This window comes from Elaeis guineensis, chromosome 5 (assembly GCF_000442705.2).
Source record: "Elaeis guineensis isolate ETL-2024a chromosome 5, EG11, whole genome shotgun sequence".
Classification (NCBI taxonomy): domain Eukaryota; kingdom Viridiplantae; phylum Streptophyta; class Magnoliopsida; order Arecales; family Arecaceae; genus Elaeis; species Elaeis guineensis.
Window position 1 is genome coordinate 26,186,940 of NC_025997.2, and position 6,401 is coordinate 26,193,340.

The following is a 6,401-nucleotide window of genomic DNA, read 5'->3' on the forward strand; positions in this document are numbered from 1 at the left end:
CTTATCAATAGAAAAGATCTAAAATTTCAAATTTCAATTGAAGTCAAAGATTAACTTTCGATTCTCATTCATACTTTTACTGATGTACAAAAATCTTGATTAACCCTTGAGTCCAATATCATATTTAAAACCATCATATAGATTTACTATAATCAATATGAATCAAATCTTAATTCTCATATCAATTCAATTCGATAAATTTTTAAACTAAAAATCTTTATAAGTCAAATTAATGGAAAAAAAAATTCTTCGATGCTCCACCAAATTTGGACATAATCAGAATATATAAGAATTTCAAATCATTATTTTTTTTTCTAAAATTTCTATCATCAGGATCTTTAATATCTATCAAATATCCTTTCATATCAATCATACAAGCTTCAAAAAAAAAAAAATCAAATCTCCATTTAATAGTAGATTCAATTAGGGACCTCGTTAACAAAAGCAAGGAACTCCATATCAATTTCTAAATCCCAATTTTTTTAAATTATAAATTCACATGGATCCCTTAATCTGAAATAAATATAAATAAGATCTTTTATCTTAATCTAAAGATATCAATTTTTTTCATTAACAACATCAACAATAATATCAGAAAATCTCTTGATCAACTTAGATACAAATCTTTAAATTGAAATTTCATACACATCATATAGTCTCCAAAAGACATAATAAGATCTATTATCTAGATCTAAGGATGATGATTAAAGATTCTAGTACGATGAATATTCTACAACCTCAAAATCAATTTCATCAATAAAAAAAATAGGCTTCTTTGCAATATCCTCAAATATGTATGCATCATAATATGCCACTTTATATATAATCCACATACCAAATTCAATTTCGATAAATATTCCAATCAAGCATCATAAAAGATTTTTCTTAGCCCATTCTGGAATAATATTTTATTATCAAATCTTTATCTTGCCAATAATAGTCAATCTCTCAACTAGAAGTAATATCATAATATTATTCTCACATCAAATTTGAACTTACGATTCACTTGAATAACCAATGATCAAATTAATAACCATAATGCACAATACAATTTTATATCAATCCTTTTGTGATTACTTTCGATCAAGATCTAACTAATCATATCATGATCAATAGATGATCCATCATATTTCAAATTCTATATGTTATAATCTATTGTGATCCTTTCATACATAATCTCAATGTTTAATCAAAATTTATAAATATTTCTCCCACTACAATCATCAAAGATCTACACTATAATGTCCCTGGTGTCTATCCACTTATATCCATTCTATATCTGATTCTATGTTTCATAATTCATCCACTTATGCTCTGATACCACTATAATTGTCACGCCCCCGATCCGAGATTGTGAATCGAGGGTCATGGCAACCGCCGCATACTTATAGAATACTTTTCCCATAAGCATGCAAGGTATCTCATCATGATATCTTCACAAACAGTTAAATAAATTTTTTTTCTTCATTCAATAATCAAACCTTGGTTCAAATCAAAACTAAGTGTTCAAAAGAAAGTAACTGTCTGACAAAGTCAATACTAAAAACAAAACTAAAGGTCTTGAATCAATTCTGAGAAAAATCCTAAATCAATGAGTTAACTCCATCTCTAATCGCTCTCCCAACCGAAAACCCGCATCATGCTAATTTTCCGGATCTGTAAGAAAAACATAAAACTTATCATGAGCTAAATAGCCCAGTAAGCAGTGTATACCTTTAACTGAGTAATCAGGCAAATAATACTATGCATAACAAATCAATATGTAATTTCATGAAATTATATTCGTACTGTAAATCATATATAAAAGTCAATTCATCATAATTTTCAATTATGCTTTTCTTCTTAAATTCATCAATTTCTTAAATTCTTCTTACCAACCATGACTATGACCACATTATCCCTGTGGCAGGGTCATAATACCGCGTATCTGCTTGCGGTGGGCTGCGAATCATCTGGCAGCCAAGTCCTTTGGAACCGCTGGTCTAACTGACGGTTTTGTCGCTGGTCTATCTGGCGACATGTCGCTGGTCTTACTGGCGACATAAATCCTCAGGACAGTCAATTGCCAACGTATATGCCCCCGTTGGCGGGGTCCTCAACACAGTCAGATTGTCAATTCTTATTGTTTCTTATATCATAATTCTTCATAAATCATGTTTCATATTCTAATTTCGATAATAAAACATATAATCATGTAGTATCGAAATAAATCAATATAATGCATCATGAAATCAATATATTCAATCATGCTTCATCATAACATTTCAAATAAGATATTTTCATAATAAAAATACCATTCATCCAATTCATGCATCGTTTCACATATCATGTCAGAAGAATACACTATAATTTGCCGATGAATCTAGAAAAGGTGAAACATTACTTACCTCGAACGCATTCCAATAAATCCATAAAATTCTATAAATTTTCTTCCAAAAATTCTGTTCGTAGATCATATCGCGATATCCCATGATCAAACATCCACAATCCTATACAGAATCAATTTGAATAATTAAAAAGAATACGAATTCTATATTTCAACGGTTTAGATTGGGTCCGATCATCTAATTTCATCTAATCAAAATCTAATTAGGACCTAAACGATCCAAAGTTTGACTATCAGATCAAATCGGATTCGAAGTGATAGGACCAAGGTTTCTTCATCGATTTCATAAAATCAAGTGGAGAGAGAAAATCAGAGAGAGAATTCATGAGGTACAATTCGAATTGATCAGGTGACACAATCCAACATTACGATGGGTCCAATATCTCGATTGGTGAAATCAATGTGATCAAATCAAGTCATGGCTAGATCGGAATCATGGATGATCAAATCTAAAGATTCATGGTCTGATTAGAGTGGGTGCCAGTACGTTGTCTGACAATCATGGATCAGGGTTCTTCATTAGAATCAGATCAGACTTATTAAAAAAATTTCTTCATTCACTAACCTTTTTTTTTTTAGAGAGAGAATCAATCAAGAGAGAGAATATTTTAGAGAGAGAAAATTCTAGAGAGAGAAAACTCATCTTGAATTCTTCAGACAATATGATTCAACAAATTCGATCGATCAGATCAAATCATGCTAAGATTATCATGTGGACAATTCAATAAGATCATGAGAAATAAAATCTAAAAATACTTGATCTGATCAAAGTGGATGTCGGTGTACCGTCCGACGATCACGGATCAAAAATCCATCACGAGGATTATTTAAATTCATCGTCATTCTTCTCAAAATTCTAGAAATCTTAGGAGAGAGAAATAATCTAGAGAGAGAATTCTAGAGAGAGAAAGTCTAATTCTAGAGAGAGAAAGTCTGGGTTCAGACTGAAGTGAAGAGAGAGAAGAGAGAGAAACTCTCTCTCTCATCAATTTCAATTTTTTTTTTCTTTTTCCCTTTTCTTTTTCTTTTCTTTTTCCTTCTTTCTCTTTTCTTTTTCTTCTTTTTCTTTTTCTTCTTTTTCTTCTTTTCTTCTTCTTTTTTTTTTTCCTGGTTCTTCCCACGCCGGAACAGAGGAACGGCGTGGCCCATGTTTTGCCGGCCGTTCAGGCCACGGCTGTCGCGGCGGAGGCCGGCGGCCGACGGGGGCCACTCCCCCGGTTACGGAGGGGCGTGGCCGGCGATCAATTCCGATCGCCGGCGTCGGAAAATCCAAAGAAAAAAGCTCAAAAACAGGATCTCTTTCCCGTTCGGAAATCGGCGACTCTCGTCGTCGGCAGCCGCGCACAGAAGCATGGGAGGAAGGAAAGAAGGAAGGGAAGAAGAAGGAGACTTACCTCAGCCTCCGGAGACCTCGCCGGCGAGCAATTACGGCGAGAATCGAACGGTGTCCGCGGCTCTAATTCGAGGAAATCAGAGAGAAAGAGAGAGGGAGGAAGCCAATGATCGGTCTCAAGAGGGAGAGGATCTTCCTATAGAGGACCCTAGGACTCCGAGGGGTCCTAGGAGTCCTAATTTGCCGGGGAATCGCCGGAGAAGAAGACTCCTACCGGGAGTCTTCTTCCCGGTTGCTCTGTTTTTTTTTCTATTTTTTTTTTTTTTTTTTTGGGGCTTTGATCGACTGGCTGGGCTGGGCTTGGTTGGGCTATCACAAAACCATTAATTATTTTGATATCTGATTCAATTTTTTTTTGAAAAATTTGGTTTTTGTTTAAAACTAAACCGAAGATTTTTAATCGGTTCGACCTTCGATATTTAATTTGATAACTTTGATTAACCGAAAATCGAAATTACCTAATCCCCTTTTAGATTTGATCAAGTATTACTTGAACTAGGTCCATTTGTGCCATGCCATTCTACCACTTGTCCATCACCCAAAACCAAATTACCAAATCGAACCAAACCGAAATTATTTTTGTTTGGTTTGTTTGGTTTTAGGCTACTCTGGTTTGGTTTTTGGTTCTATGAAATACAAATTCGGAAGTTCAATTTTTGATAATTTTGATTTGGTTTGAACCAAAAAACCAAATGCACATCCCTAGAAGTATTATAGCCCCTGAATTGCTTAAGGATGCTCTTTCTTCCCCTATTTGAGAATGAGAAATATTTCTTGTGCTCATAAAATGCACATAGAATGTTTATTAGACCAGTAAGCACTAATTTGGCAAATTGTTATTGTGGTTTGTTAATATGAACACTGAAAAGAAATAAAAATTTCAGCTAAAAAATTGCAACATCATGAAGATTTTAAGTGCAAAGGGATGCTTAAGAAATTTGCCATGTTCTGTCATCTGGGATTTAACTCATTATCTTTTTTCATTTCTATTTTTTGTATGACAAAGTGCCACGTCTAATCGTAGGTTACTCTACTAAAATACCAAGAATCTAAGAGCAACAATTCTTGACAAAAACTGGGGAAATCATGATTCGAGGAAAACTTATGCTCAACTTTTCCAATCACTGTTTGGCCGAGTAATTTGCCTCCTCATTTAGATAGCCAATCTGTCATGAGAAATACATTAACACTTGTCTTGTATTGCTGCAGTGTAACTACACATAGCAGAGCTTGCAGAAGTAATATCATCTCATTCATGCATAACAGAGATATGACATTATCCTCAATCCTAATATCCCTAATGAAAACTGATGAACCTAAGTTTGATTGTGGATTGCAGATATGCTTGGTGTTCAGGTTGGATGCTCCAACACCCCGTGAATGAACAATCTTTCAGCTGTTGAACTTGAAAGCGCAATTTATGGCAACCGAGCATAACAACACAGTAGATTAACAACTGAAAACATGACCTTCAATCTAAAGCTCTCTTAGCAACCAATCCTAGTTCTTTCTCACACTTTTAGTTAACTGAAAACTGAGACCATTTCTTCTTTTCTCAAAGGGTTTCAGATCAAGCAAGCCACCATATCTAGCTTAACTCATCAGCAATTTGTGAATAATAATGCGAGTCTTTTTTCCAACGGTGCATTATAAATTCTCCATGCCCATTTTGTGGAGAAACATTGGATTTTTTATCACCATGCTGACACGTTATATTACTGACTATAGCCGAGGGACCACGGTAGCTCGATGAGCAATTTTCGGCTACTGAGACAGGATTTATAAAAAAAAACTTACCAATGCGAATAATTTGCCACACCTGAACATAGCAAACTACATGGAGCATCCACTATCAACTAAGTTATACTTTGCTAGGTAACATGTCGAAAACTGGAATGCTTACACAAGTTATATGCCACATCTGGCCACACATAACAATGTCAAGTCCTTTATATTGATTTTGTTACAATTTCTTAGTAAAATAAACTACTAAATATGGACACAGTTAAAAGACTTAGGGGGCAAAAGAAAAGAAAATAAACAAAAAAATACTCTACAGCTAAAGTTTGACTACCTGAACAGCTTACCTTCCTCTGCTGCCATGCAAAAAAATACTCATGGGAAAAGGGGCACGCAGCCATGGTACCCAAACGTGTAGAAGATCACCCTCCATGTATCCAATTCACAATATAATAATGAATCAACACATGCTCAACATCTTCAACAAGGACACATACATCACAACTAGCTGAGTGTTCATCAATGAGTCCTCTTTCATCCAACGAAAACTTGCAGGGAAGTCTGCAATTACCTACCACAAAGAAGAAAATATTTTACCAGTGTTAATATCCTCCTCATGGGTAGTAAGAAGATCTCCATAAACATCCCGAGTCTTTAGTTTATTTGAACCAGTCTTATACCATACTAATGTATCTTGAGTTGGATGCTTTGGAATGGGCAAAGCAATAATGTCATGCCCCGGCCTGAGCCGAGCATGCAACAGATGACCGCACGTTCCTAGGATTTAACCTCTAAAGATATGCAAGGCCTACCTTCAAATTCAAAAATATTATATCAACTTATACTGAGGTAGTGGTAGTAAAAGTAAACCTTTAATTTTAT